Raw genomic sequence first — 21830 nt, 5'->3', positions numbered from 1 at the left:
CCCATCTTACATTTCAAGTGTATGTTGTTTTATTTTTCCTGTGCATATACACAATACTTTAATCAGATCAGTGCTCTTGCTTACTCTCACTTTCCCCATTCTAATTATTCCCTATTATTCAGCAGCTTTCAGTGAGTTTCATTATGCAATCTTCATTCCCTGATGCAATGCATTTTGGTATTATTCATCCTCTAACATAAAAAGTAAGCTTGTAGTTTTCATTTTTTTTTGTCCAGGATCTCAGGCACATTGGTTGAGTGGCCTTTCACTTCTTCATGTTTATTAATTCCGATAATAATGTGTTATCTGATGATAATCCAGTTAGAGGCACCCCATCTCCGTTTTTCACATTGGTTGGTCCCATTCCTCATGGCCAGTAAGTAAAAGTAGCAAAAGTGAAATAATATTTAGATAAAGTTATAATATTAAAAAAGTCTGACAGGACTGGGCCCCATGGCACATGTCTGTAATCCTAGCTACTCAGGAGGCTGAGATTTGAGGATTATGGTGTCTGGCAGGAAAGTCTATGAGGAAAGCTGTGGCTCAAATGATAGAGTGCTAGAAAAGCTCGGGGATAGAGCCCAGGGCCCAAGTTGAAGCCACAAGACCAGCTCTCTCTCTCTCTCTCTCTCTCTCTCTCTCTCTCTCTCTCTCTCTCTCTCTCTCTCTCTCTCTCTCTCTCTTATACACACACACACACACACACATATCATGGCAAATTTTATTATCTTTAAGTAGTTGTACCAATGACGACTTTTTAACTTGTAATTGTGTACCTTGAGGAAGGACTATAGGTATTCTATCAATCTTGAAGCAAGGTTCAAACAAATTTTAAGAAGTTACCATTTATTCATTCAGTGCGTTGTTGATGAGAACTTCATGTGTCCTAGACACTGTGTTAGCCTGGAACTGCAGGGCATATGAAGCAGAGCTTAATGGGAGCCCAGTGCTGTAGCAAACAAGACTGAGACCAGTCCCTGCACTGACCTTCACTGCTTCCCCTGCTGTTTGTTTAGGTCATTGCAGAATCCACTGCAACTCTCTCAATACTTTTCTTTCCATCCAGTGCTGAAAGGCAGGTAACTGCCATCGTTGCTAGGTAACGTTGGTGATGAAACTACTGTGCTCATATAATTCCTGTTTCATTACTGGGAAACATGGCATTATGGAATTAAAGTTTCTATCCTACAGTGAAATTAAACTGCATTTGCCTTACATACTCCTTTCTTCTCTGAGCTTTTCTTCCCTATTTCTCAGAATCTCCCAACAGATGTTCACATCCAAATATGCTCCCAGCAAAAAGATGACTTTGAACAGTCCTCACAGTTAATAGTAAACAGGGCACTAAGTACACAGTAAGCAGGGATTCTGATGTTCACTAATCCCTAGATCTAAAAGTGTTTTTTCTTTTTCACCAAGGGTAGGTTGGTAAAGCACAACTGTGAGTGATGCCTATATGCCTGTTTCTGATGGCTACCATTAGAGGAATGCAAAAAGAAAGCTGAAATAATCCTTTGGCTAAATTTGAAGAAAATTTTGCTTGGAGCTAATTAAAAATAGATTAAGTTCTTAGGCATGTAAGACTTGATTGTAACTGAGATTTTGCTTTGTTATGCTTCATGAAAATATGGATGAACTTGAATTTTGGTTCAAGTATGATGTAATTCCAAATCTTCACCTTTTAGGGTTGCCTGCTTTATTATTCTTGCACAATTTGGCTGTGTGTTAGTGTGACCCTTTCCTGCTTATGGTGCGTATCTCCATAGTAACAGAGATCACACAGCAAAGGACAGAATATACACCCACATCAAAGGTAAATGAGAATATTTGTTTCTCTCATATTATTATTCATCAGGATTGGAAATCAGCTCTTCACTTCTGAGATGAATTGTGAGGAATGTGTCTTCAGGGCTAACAAGTCCTGCATGGTCACATTGCGTGCTAGGGTCGGAAAACTAACACGAAGGCTACTGTGGCACACATAGGCTTTTGCAAAGGGCTTGACATGACAACTGATCATCATAAATATGATCTCAACATTCCAATGACTTAGATACTATCATAATCTGTATATCCTATGTGATAAAATCAAAGCTCTTACAGCAGGACCCAAACCTGTAATATCAAGAGCTTATACTGCCTCTTGAGGCTGGAAGGGAATTCAGAGATTTACTCAGCTGAGAAGGAATTTGAGGGCCAGAAAGTTAAGTGATCCATCCAAGTTACTGCTAGTGACAGATTTTAGGTTGTGACACAGATCTCTTGGGCCAATGTCCTTTGTGCTCATAGTAAATAGAATTGAGCATTGGGGGTTTCCATATTTACTTATCAATGTGAAAAACTCCAGAGTCATCTTCAATACTTCCTGAATTTTCCCTCATATCCAGATGTCCAGGAAATACTGTTGTCTGTTTTTTTTTTAATGTGCATGCTAGAGGTCATGCAGTAGAATGGTTATGAGTGAGGCTGTCAAGTCAGCTTTCATCTGTGTTCAAATCTCAGCTCTACCAATTTCCTGCTGGATGATCAATCTCTCTATGCTTTAGTTACTTATATCTGCAAAGTAGAGACAGCAATGTTGCCCCTCAGATAAGATTGTTTTGTGGCTTGGACCTCTGATGTTGTCTGTCATATGCTCTGTATAAATATTACTTACTCTTTTCCTTTGCTTTTCTGTGATCAATCTTCAGCTCCCTATACCTGGACAAAACCCAATCTCCCATCCAGCCTCTTAGCCTCTTGCCACTTGCACTATTATGAAATTATACTTTGCTAATGTCGGTCTCTTGATCAACAGCTTGCTGCCTATCGCAGCAGGTCCACTCTCCCCTGTCCTACGTAGCTGACTGCCTCCGCTCTCTTCAATGTCTGCAGCCAGCCATACAGTTTGAATCCTCATCAGATTCTCTCACTTCTGAACTCAACTGCAAGTTTGGTGATACCTAAGATCATCATTTCTTCAGACCAGGTGGCTACAAATTTGGGGCTTTCCTCAACTACTCGTATACTTATTAGCAAAGTTTTATTGTAGTGAAAGGATACAAATTTAACCAACCAAGGGATGAGGCACATGAAGGTGAGACCAGGAAGGATCCAAATGCTTTCTTGCCCTGTGGTCACCATGTGTGACAAGTCACTTGAAGCTTTGTCACCCACAGCAGCTTACCCAGGCCTTTGTTGTCTAGAACTGATACTGGGGCTGGCTTGCATACGTCCACATGGCTGACTGGTAGTCTCTAGCTACTCCTGACCGCTTTAGCCATCAGTTCTCTAGAGGTTGGAGGAAAAAAATTATATGGACTTTGAGAAGAACCTTCAGTAGCCAGGTGGCAAAATAAAGACCAGACCCCTCTTTGGTCAATGAACTTCTTTATTACACAGCTTCATCCACCATTGTTCTTCCACAGGACACTTCGTGACAAATCACGTGATGAATGCCCAGGCCATCCCATGCCTTTATATACTGGCTTTCTCTTGTAGTATTTCTCCTGTTAACTCCAGGATGCTTAATACATTAGCTTTAAAAAAAAAAAGTCATTGAGCTGGGAGTTTGGCCTAGTGGTAGAGTGCTTGCCTAGCATGTATGAAAACCCAGGTTCCATTCCTCGGTACCACATACATAGCAAAAAGCTGGAAGTTGTGCTGCGGCTCAAGTGGTAGAGTTCTAGCCTTGAGAAAGTCCAAGGACAGTGCTCAGGCCCTGAGCTCAAGCCCCACGACTGGCAAAATAATAATAAATAATAATAAGTCACATTTGTCTCCTAAAATTTGGTATGCTCGCAAAAACTTTCCTAATCCTCACGTTGCCCTGTAGACTAAATATATACTACAACAGTAATCACTAACATAATGGTTATTAGTAATGATGACAGATAAATGATTTTTTCATTGAAATAAATTAAGTTTCGGATTAATCATAAATGAGGTATCTTCATTAGCTGCGTCTTAGTCTAATATTAGTTGGGCTGTGATTTTTTTTGTAGAATTTTCTCTGGGTGAATTGTTAGCCTTTAAAGCCATCAAAGTCAAATTGAGTTTCAGATTACTTGCATATGGGATCTGGGGATGTGGCTCAAGTGGTGGAGCACCTGCCTAACAAGTTCAAACCATGGTACTGCCCACAAATAAATCAAGCAAGCAAGAAGACATATGAAAAACAGACAAAAACTACACAAAAAAGACAGAATGTTTTCAAGGGGCAAAAAAGGGCCAATTGGTGGGATGACATTTGTGGTCCTTGAGAAGTTCCAAGAGTGTTTTCCCCAAACCATAATTTAATACTGTACTGGTTGGTTAGTTATTTTTAATTGCCTTGTTCCTCTGACACCTGGTGAATTAGAATGTAAGAAAGACTGGCACACTGTACCCAGAGAGCTCTGTTGAAAAATAATTGACTCCTTAATTACCAGTTTGGATTTTAGCATCCCAAGATCCTACAATGCAATAATATTGAGGCAGGCTCTCTGTCTGCAGTGGACGCAGAGAGGATTTTTCTGGTGCTGCTGGGTAGACCAAGGAGTTTCCCCACCCAAGATATATCATCATCTTGTCTATTTTTAGAGATGGTGCTGGGGGCCCCAACACCAGGGGCCAATGGGCCCCTGCATACTGGGAGGCGGTAAGCATGGTCTTGGGCCTGGTACCTATGTGCAAGGCCACAGAGGTGCCTTGCACCTCTGGACAAACTAATGTCCAGCTGAAAACAGTTGGAACCATTCATGGAAGCATGATGGGCTGTGAGGGCATACTCTGTGTTCATTTTTGCACTCCAGAGCGGGTGATGTGGCCTCATTTGTGTGGCCAATAGACAAGTGGTAAATAACAGGACAAAGTCCATGTTTGTGACAAATGCAATGCCATACAATTTCCTTGGAAATGAGAGCAGGGGAGTGAAATGAGCACTGACAAAGTACTATTCTGATGGAAAGCACCGGGCAGTTGTACATATAATCTTCTTGGTCCCAAGATAGAGAGATAATACTGATTGGCTTTTTAGTTTATTTTTGCTAAAAGTAAATATATATTTAAGCCAGGAGCTGGTGTCCCAAGCAAGTAATTCTAGCTACTCAGGAGGCTGAGATCTGTGGATCGCAGTTCAAAGCCAGGCTAGGCACAAAAGTCCATGAAACTCTTATCTCTAATTACCAGAAAGCCAGAAGTAGTCTTGTGGCTCAAGTGGTAGAGTGTTAGCCTTGAGTTGAAGAGCTCAGGGACAGTGGCCAAGCCAAGAGTTCAAGTCCCACTACCAAAAACAGAAAAATGAATTTTTGTCTACCTATATATACAGGGAGCCAGACCTCAAGTGAAAATAGAGAACAGTTCTTCACCCAAACTTTGGCCACATTCCCCTATTTCTTTTTGCCCCAGTCAATACCAGTGACTCCTGACAAAGTCGCCCTCATCTCGCCTTTACTTCCATAGATTAGGTCTACCTCTATTTGAACTGATGAAAGCTTTGGTTCCAAATACATGCACTCTCATCCCCAACACAGGGTTGCCTATAAACATTAATGATTTTTCCCTTTTCCCTTTTAACGTTTAAACAATTAAAAAGTAACTAATTTTATACTTTTAACTGACACATAAAAACATACACATTACATATTAGCCAGTTGCAATGGATCCCAGCTATTTGGTAGGTAGAGAATGGAAGGATCATAATTCAAGGCTAGCCAGGCAAAAAGGTAGGACAATTCCATCTCAAGAAATAACCCAGGCATGAGAGTTCATGTTTGTAATCCTGTTCTGAAGGAGGAATGGATAGGAATGTGATCTGAGGACAGTCTGAGCAAAAGCAAAACAAACACGAGGCTCTGTGTAAATAATAACTAAAACAAAAAGGGCTGGAGGCGTGGCTCAAGTGTGGAATACCTGTCTAGGAAGCACAAGGCCCTGAGTCCAAACTCTAATGGTCCTCCACCAATTACATGTTTATGGGGGTACTCCATGATCATTTTATGCATCTATATGTTGTTTAATCTTTAATTCACGTAAGCATATCTATCTGCTCAAATATGTAGCACTTTCTTAGGTTGAAAATATTCAGAATCCTTTCTTCCAGCTCTTTGAAGGGTTCATTTCATCACTGCCATACACAGTCATACTACCCTGTAATGCCATGCCTCCTGGTCTCAAAATACCCTGTACAACTGTTGTAATCATTTCAGCACAGGCATAGCATCACATAGACCAATGGAGAAGAAGAAAATAAGAAGTAAATCCTTGCCTTTAGAGCCAATTAGTTTTTTTTAAATAAAATAACTATTATACACACACACACACACACACACACACACACACACACACACACCTACTTGGGAAGCTGAGATGGAGGAATGAGGTGTGAGGCCAGTCCTATCTCTCTACCAATGGCTGGGCACATGCCTGCTATCCCCAGTGTCACAGGAGGATTGTGGCCCTGGCTGGATCGGACCTTGAAAATAATCAGGAGTGGATACTGAATATCTACTTGCAGAAGAATGAAATGCAACTCTTATCTCTTACCACTTAAAAAAATTAACTCCAGAGCCAGGTGCAGTGGCTCACAACTGTAATCCTAGCTACTTTGGAGGCTGAGAGCTGAGGATCAAGGTTCAAAGCCAGCCTGGGCACAAAAGGACCTGAGATTCTTTTTTTTTTGTATCATATGTTTTTATAATGCCTATTTCATCAAATTAAGTAATTTAGAAACATAATTCCATCATAACTGTGGAACTAACCAAGGGACTTCTAAAGCTGATGAATTTATTGCCTTTTATGAGATGCCATCTATTCTACTCAATGTGCAATGGAAGGGCACATTGAGGGGCCCAGAAAACATATGTTTCAGTATGAAGAAATTTCTTCTACAAAAGAACTGGGACTGTCATAATTATTGTAAGAAATCTTAATGTGTAATCTACCATACACATTATTTGCAAGTATACTTTAGTCACAATAATATCAAATTTAAAAGGCCCATGTTTTTGTTCACTCAAGTTAACAAGGTAATTTAGGAAGCAGAGCCTTTCTCCTTTAAATTTCATGTCTAGCTGTAGATATACTTAAGCTGCAATAAGAATATCAAAAAAGGAGGGTGTTTTCTTTGTAAAATCACTGAAGTACATAAAAAGCCTTGGCAGATAACAATACTAGTTCTATTCTATTCTATTCTATTCTATGATATCTACTTAAGATGTTATGTTCATCACCCAATCATTTCACCAGAGTGTTCACATTTTAATTATGTATTCATTTTGATTGTTTGCATGGGAGAAACCAACTAACAGCAGTAAGCCTGTTTCTTTAGAAGCCAAGATACTTTTGCCATTTTAAAAAGCAAAGGAGACTCAATTTTCAAGATGCTGATGACAGAACGCTGAACAGTCACGCTTGCTGCTTTGCCTGGGCTCTGTCTCCTTTGAACCAGGTGGAGCTGTCAATCCTAAAAAGGCATACACTGCATTATTTTCTCGAGCTTCAAAGAAGGCATCATAGTCCCCACGGTACTGGCTTTCATTGAAAATCTGAGGCGGCAGGGGTTGCCCTGTTGCGGGATGACTGTCTGCAGGTACATTGTCTCTCATCCACTTCCTATTCTCTTCATTGGCTGCAATATCTTTCTCTTCAAATCCAATTTTGTTGGCATCTAAGAAGCCAAGCACATCTTGCTGTTTCTTCTTAATCGCTGTAGAGCCAGAGGAGGATGCAATGTACACGTGGATCACCATCCTGGAAAGGGCGCCTTGCCATTGATTGTTGGGGTGTTGGAACAGCTGCAGTAACGTCTGGAATAGGACCTGAGATTCTTATCTCCAATTAACCTCTAGAAAACAGGAAGTGGGTTTCTACTGATTATGACAAATGAGGGAAACCATTGAGCCTAAGTTCCTTTGAGTCTGGCTTACTTCACTTTTTAAAAAATATTTTTTATTGTAATTAATAAAAGGGTTACATGATATTTGCCAGATAGAAGGTACATTAATTCACATACATTGATACCCTTTCACATGTCTTGGTACCAATTACCCTCCCCCCCTTGGTTTTCCCCCCTTCCCTATCAAATTTCAAATAACCAAATACAAATAAATTCAATATATCAGATAACAAAGTGAGATATTGTAACAATATGAGAAACCCAAGGGACAGCAAAGGAGATGAGAGATAACATAGTACATTAAGGACAACAGTCATTCGTTATATGGCTTTTGTTTCAATATCCTGGAGGTCCTTTCAATTAGCTTCATACTATATGGCCTTATGTATCAAGGTTTTGCTGTATTGCAGATCTCTGCTAGCAGAGCCCAAGGTTTCTACTGATTATGACAAATGAGGGAAACCATTGAGCCTAAGTTCCTTTGAGTCTGGCTTACTTCACTTAATATGATTTTTTCTAAGTCTTTCCATTTCCTAACAAATGGGTCGATGTCGTTTTTTCTGACGGCAGAATAGAATTCCATTGTGTACAAATACCACAACTTGCTGATCCACTCATCAACTGAGGGACATCTAGGTTGGTTCCATATCTTTGATATGGTGAATAGTGCTGCAATGAACATTGTTGTGCTAGTGGATTTAATATGCCCCAGATTCTGGATGGTTGGGTAAATGCCAAGTAGTGGAATTGCTGGGTCATAGGGGAGTTCTATGTTTAGCCTTTTGAGGCACTGCCATACTGCTTTCCATAATGGCTGGATGAGTTTGCACTCCCACCAACAGTGTAGTAGTGATCCCTCCTGGCCACATCCCCTTCCTGATCCTGGCCATTCTAACTGGAGTGAGGTGGAATCCTACTAGCAGAGATCTGCAATAGAGCAAAAGCCCCATGACCCCCTCCCACACAAAAATCAACTCCAAATGCATTAGGACTTTCATGAAAAACCTGAAAGTAGCTGTGCTTGGTGGCTCACGCCTGTAATCCTAGCTACTCAAGAGGCTGAGAATAAAGATCTCGGTTCAAAGCCTTCCTGGGCACTAAAAAGTCCATGATACTCTTATCTCCAATTAACCAGTAGAAAACCAGAAGTGGTTCTGTGGCTCAAAGGACAGGGCAGTAGCCTTGAGCTGAAGAGCTCAGGGACAGTACTCAGGCCAAGAGTTCAAGCCCCATCACTGAGGACAACAACAACAACAACAACAACAACAATACCCCTGAAACTATAAAACAACTGGAAGAAAACATAGGGGAGATGTTTCAGGAAATTAAAATGGACAGAAACTGTGGACAAGATCTCAAAAACATCAAAAATGAAAGCAAAAATAGACAAATTGGATTACATCCAACTAAGAAGCAAAGGCTATAATAACAATGAAATAAGATTTACTTTAATAAGAGGTACTTAATAAATGTTCTGAACAGCAAAGCAGGGAATCAATAGCAAAAAGACAACTTGTAGAATGAGAGGAAATATTTGTGAAACTATGCATCTGATAAAGATTTTCATATCCATAATATATACATCAGGAATTCAGCTGAATAGCCAAACCTCTAAGTAACCCAATTAAAAATGGATAGACCTAAAGAGACCTTTTGCAAGACAAAACGTACAAAGGCTGAACAGGTAGCTTAGTGGCAGAGTACTTGCCTAGCGTGTGCAAGCCTCTGGGGTTGATTTCCTGTCCCTCAAACAAACAAACAGACATAAAGCCAATAAAAAACCCATAGCAAAACAAATTGCCAAGGGGTATAAAATTATTTTTTTAAAAGACTGTTAGGTACCATTGAGGCCACAGAGAAGTATTTAATATTGTGACTTGATTCATCTTATCATCTGGGAAAATCAAACAGATGCATAGTTTAAAAGGTCAAATCATTCTTACATATTTGCATATATAACACACAGAAGGGTATAAAGAAGTACACGTGGAAAGGCATTATATAAACCTTAGCCTGGAAGACCGTAATTACATTCATTTATTCCAGAGTCTAGCTATTCAGAGAAGTGGTTCCTCCTACACTTTAAATTTTAAATACACACTTTGGGAACAAAATGTACAACACACAACATAATGATGTGAAAATGTTAACAGCATTATTCATTATAGTTGACACAAGCCCAATGTCCATCAACTGGTGAATGGCTAAAGAAAATCATAGCATATGTATACCAAGAAATATTACTCAGTAATAGAGAAGGAATAGAATATTAGTGCATGCTATTGTGTGTGGGTGATTTTTTTTTTGTAAAAACATACCAAGTAAAAGTTTGAGCATAACATACAGAATGGGGTCATTGGGATGAAATTCTAGAAAAGGTGAACTGTTCATGTGAGAGTGATGAGTGTTCTCCTGGAGTTCAGATGGAGAAGGGCTGTCCTAGAACCACAGTCTCCCCAATCTCAGCCTTCCACATGGCTTGGGATGACAGCTGGGCCCACAACTAAGGGTGGAGGAGTCTTGTAAACCTCTCTGCTGAATCTCAAATTGTGGTCCTTCGTTCTCAGCCTCTCTGCAAGCTAGAATTTACAGGTATAAGCCACTGGCACCAGGGTTGGTTATTTTTGAATAACTTCTCTCTTCCTTACCTGGGCTGGTGCCCAAATTTGAAATTCTCCTGATCTCATCCTCCAGGTAGCTAAGATTACAGGTATGAGCCACTGGGCCCAGGTTTTCTTTATTTCTCATTCAATGGAAATTGTTTCTACTGAAAAAAAAATAAGTTATTGTTTCAGGTGAAAAGTTTTCCTATTAAAAACATTGTCAGCTCTGTTTTCCCCATTCTGTCTACAAAAGGAACGCTCTGAATAATGGAAAAGCCCTTTGTTTCTACTTATCATAGTACCCCCAGGGGACATGGGCAAGCAAGAGCTCACATTGCCCAAATGATCAGCTGCAAAAGTTTGGGCAAAACAAATCAATCTTCTGAGCCCTACGGGTCATATCTGCTCTGTTGTTTTAATCTGTTTCCAGTGCAGTCTGGCAAAGACCAGGTCAGATATGAGCACAACATTGGAGACAATTCCAGTTTGCAAAGAAGGAGGAAGGGAGGCAATGAGAACCCCAAATTGTCCGAAACATTCCTGACGAGGTCTCCAAAGACTTCTTGCATTATCCTATCCCCCATGCCCTCTGACAGTGGCTCCACCCTGACTGTGAAGGTGATGAGCCACAAGGCAAGGCCAAACTTAGGAAATCCCTGTCTTCATTTCCTTGGTGAGCTGAGCATCCACTGGAATGTGGATGCTCATCAGTGGGTGTGTGGGATGAGTGGACTGTTGGAATATGTTCTCCAGTGCAAAGTTCAATGCTGTGCATGGTGCCAGCAGCCCCAGAGCTGGAAGAGATAGTCTTGTAACATGGCTGCAGGAAGAGGCTTTGTGAGGCCAGTTCTGATAAATGCCAGGTAGTGCTGGTGTCACTAGATCAGAGAGAGAGAGAGAGACAGAGGAACACCAAGAGAGACAGAGAGAGGAGGGAGGGAGAGGGAGAGACAGAAAGAGAGAGGGAGGGAGGGAGGGAAGGAGGAAAGGAGAGTGTGTGAAAATATGAATGACTTCCCAACTTCTCAAGGACCTTTGGGACGAAGTCTCAGACAACAATCAGTGGTTTATGGGAATCAGCTCCTATGGCTCACAGCAATGACCTGGAAGCAGTTCATTTCTCTAACATACTATTTGGAAATCTGATAATGTTAATATTTACAGTTCAATCAAGATGTATTATGTGCCAAATCCTGTGCCAACTGCTTTATATATTTGATCTTATTTAATCTTTAAGACAACCAGGCAGAGTAGATGTTATTTACTCATGCTACAGAAGAGGAGGTAGAGAATAACCTTCATAGAGGGTTACTTAGCTCCTAAGTTGGAGAGGGAGTTTGGCAGCAGAGCTGACCACTGAACCCAATTCTGTGTACTGCTGCTCCTACAGGTAAGAACTTGGTACTGCAGCTCCCATTCCTCACCCTTACTTTTTCAAAGCAATCCTGGAGTTTTCCGTTGCCATTCACAGCCAGCCTTCTAGTTGGCGATGTGTGGGGAAGTCCGATCAATATATGTGCATAATTAGCTTGCAGTAGTCCAACCATGATCTTGACAGGCGTATTTCTTCTCACACTGAGAAATTCCCACAGATTTGAGGGAATTGGATGTCAGAATCAGAATGACATTTAGAACTGAGACAGTGATTTCAGTGGTGATGGCATAATGGTGAAAATTGTTTTTCAATAGACCTGGGCCATCCACAGGAGAGATAAGATAGGTTGATAATTGTGTGCTTCAGGGTTTAGTGCTTCAAGCATGTGGCTAGAGACCATCTTCCCAGTAACCCTTAACAATGAAACTAATAGTTGTCAGGCATTTTTAAATTCACAATCGAAGCAATGCCCTGCCAGGAAAGAATACACTATTTTTTTCTTCTACATGCTCAGGCTCAGTTCTTGGGGCCTTGCAAGTCCCAAATACAGATTAGTGAGAGAAAGAGGTTTATTTGATATGCTTATCAGGGTCAATGAAATGAAAAGCCCAATGAGCTCACTTAGTCTCAGAGGCTTATATGACATTTTATTATTTATTTATTTATCTTTGTGAGTCGTGAGGCTTGAACTTGACCTGGGCACTGTCCCTGAGCTCTTCAGCTCAATGCTACCACCCCACCCTTGAGCCAAGCCCCACTTCCTGTTTTCTAGAAGTTAACTGGAGATAAGAGTCTCAGGTCCTTTTGTACCCAGGCTGGCTTTGAACCTTGATCCTCAGATTTCAGTCTCCCGAGTAGCTAGGATTACAAGCGTGGGCCACCGTGCCGGGCTATATACCATTTTAACAAAACCAATGCATTTGTAAAGAGGAATCAAAATCATTTCTGGCTATACATTGTGGGAGGTAAATATCTGGGGTGGAACAAATGGAAGAGAAGGATTATTTTAGTAAGGTTTGCTATGCAGATTTCTTCTATTTTGTCTTTCCTGTTATGGTGCGTGCGTGTGCGTGTGTGTATGTGTGTGCGTGCACACACACAGGGGCAGCTTCATCAAGGGAAATTTATGCCTTACTTTTAGGCAACCAGGGACAGGGTAGACAGATTCCTTCCCTATCTAAAAATTCTTAATTTTGTTTCTGAAGTAATTTTTATGCCCAAGTGTTATATTTTGGGTTGGCATATTCTTTCCCCTTCAGTCTACACACACCATCTTATCAAGTTGCCTGGTTTCCTGAAGCTGCTGGCGGTGGATGGGGTTAGCCAGGGGCTACTGATGCTGCTCTTACACCAACTGCCCAGATGTAGTGCTGCTTTGGAAACTTCCTGCTCTGAGTCCACATTCCTTTCTCCTCTCTTCTTGCTCCACTACTAACTCAGTTTGTTTTCTTTTTTTTTTCATATCTTTTTATTGTAATTAATAGAAGGGTTGCATGATATTTGCCAGATAGAAGGTGCATTAATTCACATACATTGATTCCCTTCCACCTGTCTTGGTCCCCATTTCCCTCCCCCCCCATCTCCACCCCTTATCTTGTTTTCCCCCTTCCCCATCCAATTTCTAATAACCAAATACAAATATATCCATTATATCAGGTAACAAAGCGAAATACAGTAAAAATATGAGATAACCAAGGGACAACAAAAGAGATGAGAGATAACATAGTACGTTATGGAAAACAATCATTCATTATATGGCTTATGTTTCTATATCCTACAGATCCTTTCATTTAGTGTCATACTATATGGCCTTTGGTATCAGGGTTTTGCTCTATTGCACATCTCTGCTAGAAGAGCCCAAGGTTTCTACTGATGATGGCAAATGAGGGAAACCATTGAGCCTAAGTTCCTTTGAGTCTGGCTTACTTCACTTAATATGATTTTTTTTCTAAGTCTTTCCATTTCCTAAAAAATGGGGCGATGTCCTTCTTTCTGACAGCAGCATAAAATTCCATTGTGTATTCTAGCTGTATTCAGCTCCAGGATCTCAACAGTTTCGTGTAGCTAGTTTTTCTTGCTTGTTTATTTACACCGCCTGAATCCATGACCAATGTCCAGTTGTTTCTGAGGACTCTTAGTCCTAGTTGTGCCTCTGTGCTGATATGCTGTTCACTTCCTCTTCTGTACCCTGAACTTGATGGTGCTGATGGCCTCACGTGAGGATCTGGTTTCTAGCTCCATCTGAGGCTCCCATGGTAGCTTCATGTTTTCTTACCCTCGGCCTAAAATTTGCTTTGTAGGTCTATAGATTATGAATTGTTTTCTAATTAGAACCAGTGGTTGCTGGATTTATAGGGACCAAAATGCTCTGATATTGTCTATTGGACAATAAACTCACTCCTAGATGGTGTCAACCAGCTAAGGAGGAATGGCTTCCAGTCATAAGGAAGTAAGCCAAGTGAGTGAGCACAAGGCCCTGAGCTCAAGTCCTGATTCAGCAAAAAGAAAAAAACATACTCTCTCTGTCACAAGGTCAAAGATCTGGTTTCTCAGGGATTAACTAGTTGGTATGCTTTCTCACACACATCAAGTTACATGGTAATTCCCTTGTCTGGTACCTTCAAAAAATTATCTAAAACCACCTTTAAGCTTGTCATTTCCAACAGATCTGATTCAGGTCATCAACATCCCACTGGGTCACTCAATAATGGGTGCTTAATGGGGAGGAGGAAGCTCCTTTGGGGGCTCATACAGGAGACAACACAAGTTGGGGATTCTGTGAATTAAAAGGCACTGTTTCTGTGAGCAAATTGCAGTCTGTGTCCTTCAAGATTTTGAAGGTGGCAGGGTCCAAACATTTCCTGATGCATCCTATTTGAATTCAGAGTGCAGTATCTTTAAAGAAATTCATATGAGGGGCTGGGAGTTTATCCTAGTGGTAGAGTGCTTGCCTATCATGCACAAAGACCTGGGTTTAATTCCTTGGTACCACATACATAGAAAATAGCCAGAAATGGTGCTGTGGCTCACGTGGTAGAGCTCTAGCCTTGAGAAAGCCCACGGACAGTGCCCATGCCCAGAGTTCAAGGCCCAAGACTGGCAAAAAAAAAAAAAAAGAAATTCATGTGAGTCCAAGTGGACTTCCAGTTAGTGGGGATAGCGGCAGGTTGGGGTGGAGGTCTAAGCTGGGCTGCATGTGCTGCTTCTTGCCTGTTGGGATGATTTCCTTGAAGTCTCCCTGCTGACTAAATTACAACCGAGAAGACATGAGTTAGCAATGTTCAGTATCTGAATGTGATCCTATAGCACTCATTTCCACCTCCCCTTGTAGGAAAATCCTCAGTCTCTGGCTCGCTACAAGCAGAATCATTGCTAATAGAGAGAGGATGTGTTGACATAGGTGGTAGTGAACCAAAATCATCAAAGAAAAATTTCACCAAATGGAGTGGAACATTCAAGGGAGGCTCTTCAGGTCTACTGAAGTAGAGAAGAGATTAAACTCAACACTGGCACCACAGGAGAAATATGTTTAAACACCTAGTATGGCAATGGAAAAATACTACCTGGTACTGGTTAGCTCATATAATTAGATATTTTGTGTCTTTTTGATTGGTGCTTATTGAAATTGAGTCCCTACTCTCCCCAAAAATCTGGGAGCTAGGATGCTGTCTTCTTGATTACTTCTATAAAGGATAGATCCAGACTCTTGAGAATGACATTTTTTGTTCTAAAATTGATAAGAGATGGAGAAGATTTATATCCCTAGAGGAAGAATTATGATCAAAAGTTTTTGGAAGAAAGGAAAAGTCAGGAGGAGAGTTCCAAGGAACATTCATGCTATGGTACTCAAAAGCTAACTATCCATGGGGAAATTTCCACTGGGATTGTTATGACGTATAACCCAGGTTGTTTCAGTGTTATTTTTGAAAAATTATGATAGTCAAAGGCTTTTTGCCATTTTCCAGACTATTTTCCCTTCATTAATGGAAGCTCTTTAAACTTTTGCTGTAAGCAGCAAAAGATGAGAATTCTACTAAAAGCCTGCTAGCAAATTCTCCACTGGGTTGGTAAGAGCTTAGAATGTGGTGTTCATTTTAGGAAAATGTGTTCTCACAGAGAACTTCCATTTCTTGCTTCCCATGACTATCTTTATGGGGGGAGAGTATTTTAGGGTTTAGAGCAACATTATTCAAGAATTCAAAGCAATGGCTTTAGGATCCTGGCTCCGAAATTTCTGAGTTTTGTTCTCTTGGGCATGAGTATGACCTCCTTACTCTCAGTTACCTAACCAACACAATGGGGATGAGTCTACACACTTCCTAGGAATACTAAAGGGGTGAGGCATCATTGTAGATGACCAAACCTGGACACAATAAATGTCGACAAGTACCAATAATCATTAAAGGCAGGTTCTGAAAGATCATTGTAACCTAAAAATTAGAGGCAGCAAATGCTCTTTAAAGTCTATCATCTTCTTTATGGGAAGTAATACACTTTTTTTTTTTTGCCAGTTTTGGGGCTTGATCTCAGGGCCTGAGCACTGTTTTTGGACTTTCTCAAGGCTAACGCTATACCACTTGAGCCACAGCACCATTTCTGGCTTTGTTCTACGTATGTGGTATCGAGGAATAGAACCTGGGTCTTCGTGCTTGCTAGGCAGGCACTCTACCACTAGGCCAAACTCCTGGCCTCAGTAATATGCCTTTAATAAATTTTGTTTAAGCACGATTGGCTTGGTTAGTTAATATAGTTGTTCAGGGAATAATTAGCCTGGCTTGTATTACACAGGTTTTGTCATTTTTAACTTATTGAAGATAATCAGGTAGACAGGGCTGTAAAAATACAGGGATTGCTGGTTTCCAGTAGTTCTTGTATGTATCTTAGCTACTCAGGAGGCAGAGATATGAGGATCAGGGTTCAAAGCCAGCTGCAAAGGAAAAGCCTGTGAACTTTTCCCCCAATTAACCAGCAAAAAGAAGTAGAGCTATTACTCAAGGATAGGAGTACTAGCTGGAGTGAATAAAGCTTAGAGACATCACTTAGGCCCTGAGTTCAAGATCCAGTACCTACACACAGGCACATGCACTTGCGCGCATACACATTTGCATATGCACACACACATGCACATGCATATGCAAGTGCGCAAATGATTAGAGCAAGAGTACAACCTGGGTTTCCCAAGGCTGGTAGCTTTATTCTTGCTCTGACCACTCTTATCTCAGTCAAAAGCTGACTGGTAGAGGGAGGCATGTGACATCCGTGGGGGAGAGTTTTCTAGAGAACTGTCTAAAATGACCAAACACTGAGTTTTCAATCTAGAATATGCAAGGCTTTCTTGGTCAGCAGGCAGGCTCTGCCACATAGCTACTATGGGAAAAGCCAGTCGGATGCAAAATATTCTGTGAAACACCAGTGGATGTTTTCTGGGATGTGTCTCCAGGAACCTTTTTTCCAGGTGAGATTTTAGGACTTCCATTTCCATGGCTTTTCTCAGAGTTATCTGATTTGGTTATTGGGGAGCAGTAAAATGAAAGAAGGGGTGGTGCCTGGTTCTATAAACTGTGCTCTTTATCTATCCTTCAGCTCTGAGAATTCAGTGCAGCTCGAGTGCATATCACATCTTGGAACCAATTGAAGATGCATACCAATGTGTTATGGGAATTTACAGGTCCAAGTGGACATTGGTTTCTTGTGTGTGGAGACAGCCCAGGGAGAAAATCTCCTGACATGACAGTCTTATGGGTCACCAGGCTCAGTAAACTCAGTTCACAGCACTGGATAGGCTGTTCTGCCACAGGGGAAAAAGTACCAGGTGAAACTGGAGATCCTTTGACTTTTGGTCAAGATCTTAACTTATGCAGCATTCTGGGATGAACATCTGCTGGCGAGTTGCACGTTTCCTTTGGCCCATAAAGGATGGATAGATGATATAGTTTCCAACTCTTTAGGACAGATCAGACGTCGGTTGAGATGCTCTTTCTGGAAGGCAGGGAGGAAGGAGAGAAGTAGAGCCAGAAATCCACGGAAAGGCTGTGAAATAGGTCACCTATGCCCTTGGTTTCCTCTACCTCCACAATTCCCTTTCTACATCCTTCCTTTTTGGCTGGTTTTAGCATCCTTATCTTTCCCTGTCCCTGGAGAGATTTCACTGTCATTTTCTTAAGCTCCTTCTATAAAAGGAAAAGATTCACTCGTGAGCTCATTTGCAATGAGGTGCTGCTAGAGAACTTCCCCTTTTCCCATCTCTGCTGCCAAGGCTGGAACCTGGAGCTTCTAGTATACAAGGCAAATGATCCACCACTGAGCCACGTGACCAGCAGTGCTGCACTTTAGAAGACCAGTCCCTCCAAAAGGCCATTAAATCAATTGTACTTAAATAATTGGCGTGGCTACAAGTGGGAAGAAGGTCTTGACTCTCTCCAAGCTGGAGACGAGAGCAAGGGGAAGTTTTGGCTCTCTTTCTCCCAGCCCCAGGTCTGTGATCAGGACACTTCATTCAGCTCCAGCTCCTTGAGATGGAAAGCCAGAGCAATAATGAATATGTGACTTAGAGAAAGACTAAACAAACCAGTCCTGTTTGAAGTCAATGTAACCAGAGGGGGAAGAAGAAAAAAGTGAGATACATATACATCATTGATGGGTGATTCCCTTCAGACATTGCCCGAACAGTTCCTGTGCTTTCTTTGCATCTGTAAGATATGAAATGTGTTTAGAGAGAATGTCATGGAAATCCATATAGGAGAGCACAGGAGGAGCAGTTCACTCCTGTGGCTTAACTATGGGATGGCTTTTTACAGAGTTCTGCCTGCAGGAAGCTTCTCTATTGACATGAATTTCCATGAATTCATGGGGATCTGATGGGCAAATGCAGATGGGATTTGCTTCCCTTGCAGAGTGCATCCAAGTGAGCCAAGAGAGAAAGCTCCCAAACACGAGAGGCCACCATCCTGGCCTGGTTGGAGGAGGTTGCTGCTTTTCGTTTTGGAGATACTGCTGAGATAGTAATTGCCCTAAAAGATGTCAGTCCTCCTAGTTACTAGGTCCTCATCCTTTTTAGCCCTGCAAGAAAGGCTGAGTTCAGAGTCTAAGCTTCTCTCTCCTCCTGGCTTGGGCGCACACGTGGATTCCTTGGCCCAGCAGGATCCGTGAGTGTGCGTGGGTGACCGGGACTCATTAGTCTGTCAGTGTATTGTGGTGTCCAGGCAGCAGTGGTCATGGGGCGTACACTCAGCACCCATGGGGGAGCCAATTAAAGAGCCGTCTCCTGGGGATGCCAAGCCGTGAGGACCTCAGGTTCCCTTGGGTAGACTTGAGGCTGTGCGCTGTCATGTTCAATGAGTTGAACATCTGTAACAGGATGGCTCTCTTTCTGGCTGAGTTGGCTGCTTTTCCCCTCATTAAACACTTGTATTTTCTTCCCCAGGGAACAGAGGGAAAGGATGACCTATTGGCTGGAAAGAAACTAAGTCAGCTGCAGATCCCAAAGGGGTCTAGGTCACTGCTGGTCCCTTCCAGGACCGGAGAGAAGCTCTTCCAACTGAATTCCCTGGGTACTTAGCCACAAATTGCTCTCAAACTTGGTTTCAAGTCAAGTAATTCTCATCTGTTTGGTTTTCCCTGGCTTTTGACCCTTTCTAGCCATGTAGATCAGCCACCCACATTCTTGTCATTAAATACTAAGGAGATTAGAGTTTGAAACTGTAGTGACATCTGTGGGCCAGCTGAGCAGAGCAACATCTGTTCCTTCCTGGGGAAGGGAGACTTTTATTTATTTATTTTTCCTGAAAGGACTGTTTGGCGTGTGATGTTAACTGGTATTGATGTTTATGTTGCTATGAAAAAGCTTCTAGATTTATTGGATTTTGAGTTCTGCCCGTGGTTGCCTTGGCTGGAACAGAGCATGTGATTTCACAGGCCTTATAGGATCCTAGCCCTGGTGAGCTCACGTGAAATCATTGCAGGTTAAAGCCATACCCCACTCACACACACTAATCCAGATGCCTTGTAGTCATAAACTGCTTTGTGAAATGGCACCTTCTTTGTTCAACCATTTAAAGATAATAAAAAATTAAAACTCCATGAACTAAAGGATAAAAAAAATAAAAATGAAATGACTACCCATCTCCTCTTCTGTGGGAAGACATAAGGAGAGGGCACTGCGTGATATCCATAAGGACTGAAGTTGTCCAGTACTGATGGTAGATAAAGAGTTCATTAAGCATGTCAGGGCAGGGCTAGTTCTCAACAAAAAAATTGAAATTGTCAAATGCCATCATCCCTAAGTTTCCTTGCTTCCCTTTCTGTATTTGCTTCCTGTCTTTTCCCCAGCCCCTGCCAAGTTCTTTCCCCCAGTACCACCCCCTGCCCCAAACCATGGCCATTGTTCTACTCAGAGTTTTAGGTAATTTCTTCCTCCAGGCTGCCTGCTGTCCTGTGGGGCCTCATTAGCTACTGACTTCTTGTTTATGGAGTAAATTATTCTTATGATATCAAATGAGGATGTGACAGGAGGTAGTATTATTTTTTCCTCATGGAAATAACAGGCAGTAAGATCCCGTTTGGAGACAATGCTTTAGAATGGGATTTTTCCCATATATTTTATTGTAATTAATAGAAGGGTTACATTATATTCACCAGATAGAAGGTGCATTACTTCACAAACATTGATACCCTTTCTCATGTCTTGGTCCCCATTTCCCTCCTCCCACCCCTGCCCCTCATCCTTTTCCCCCCTTCCCTTTCCTATTTCAAATAACCAAATACACATATATACAATATATCAGATAACCAGGTGAAATACTGTAACAATATGAAATAACCAAGGGACAACAAAAGAGATGAGAGATAACATAGTACATTAAGGATAACAATCACTTATTCTATGGCTTTTGTTTCTTTATCCTGGAGGTCCTTTCATTTAGCATCGTCCTATATGGCCTTATGTATGTAGGTTTTGTTCTATTGTAAATCTCTGCTAGGAGAGCCCAAGGTTTCTACTGATTATGACAAATGAGGGAAACCATTGAGCCTATGTTCCTTTGAGTCTGGCTTACTTCACTTAATATGATTTTTTCTAAGTCTTTCCATTTCCTTACAAATGGGGCGATGTCGTTCTTTTTCACAGCAGCATAGAATTCCATTGTGTATAAATACCACATCTTGATCCACTCATCAACTGAGGAGCATCTGGGTTGGTTCCATATCTTTGCTATGGTAAATATTGCTGCAATGAACATCTTTGTGCTAGTGGCTTTAGTATGTCCATGTTTCTGGACGATTGGGTAAATGCCAAGAGGTGGGATTGCAGGGTCATAGGGGAGCTCTATGTTTAGTCTTTTGAGGAACTGTCATACTGTTTTCCACAGTGGTTGAATGAGTTTGTATTCCCACCAACAGTGTAGTAGTGATCCCTCCTGGCCACATCTAGAATGGGAATTTTTTCTTTAATAATTCTCAATACCTTCCAAAGAGGGACGGGTCTGCTCTGCCCTTGCCAAGAGCTGTATATCCTTTTAAATATTAGTTTCCTTTTGGTCTTAGGTCAGGCTACAGAAGGCCAACTGGAAGCTTTTAGAGTATGGTGTTCCTTTTTCTGTTTCAGAAAGAAGGTTCCCCACCCCCTGAAAGATATCAAGTCTTTTTCAATTTCCTCTAGGTTTTAATCAGGAAGTTAGAGGAGAGATGCCGGAAAGCATGCAGCCATCCACCTGCTGAGACATTCTTGGAAGTTCCTTGTATTACTTTCAAGGAGAGTGTGTGTCCCCCTTCCACAGTCAGAGGCCCATGACTTACACTGTCTCTGCCCTTCCCAGCCTCACAACCTTTATCTTCACTTCCTTCCATCCTTCACCCCCACTTGATTCCGACTTTAATCCCCACTTCATTCTATCCTTCACCCCTTTACACTTTATTCTATCCCTCATACCTTGTCAAATTCATTCTTTTCTGAAAATGCACCTCTAGTCATTTGACAGCTCAGCTCAGGAAAGCTTTCCTA

At 41.5% G+C, this 21830-nt stretch overlaps 1 pseudogene; it reads right to left on the bottom strand.

Moving 5' to 3' along the window:
- Positions 1-7145: 7145 nt before the first annotated feature.
- On the bottom strand, positions 7146-7799 carry LOC150065530 (adapter SH3BGRL pseudogene; annotated as a pseudogene).
- Between the last annotated feature and the right edge of the window lie 14031 nt (positions 7800-21830).

This window comes from Megascapheus bottae, chromosome 3 (assembly GCF_031878675.1).
Source record: "Megascapheus bottae isolate mThoBot1 chromosome 3, mThoBot2.hap1, whole genome shotgun sequence".
Taxonomy (NCBI): domain Eukaryota; kingdom Metazoa; phylum Chordata; class Mammalia; order Rodentia; family Geomyidae; genus Megascapheus; species Megascapheus bottae.
Note: the sequence above shows the minus strand (reverse complement) of the source record. Positions and strands in the feature narration are given on the sequence as shown.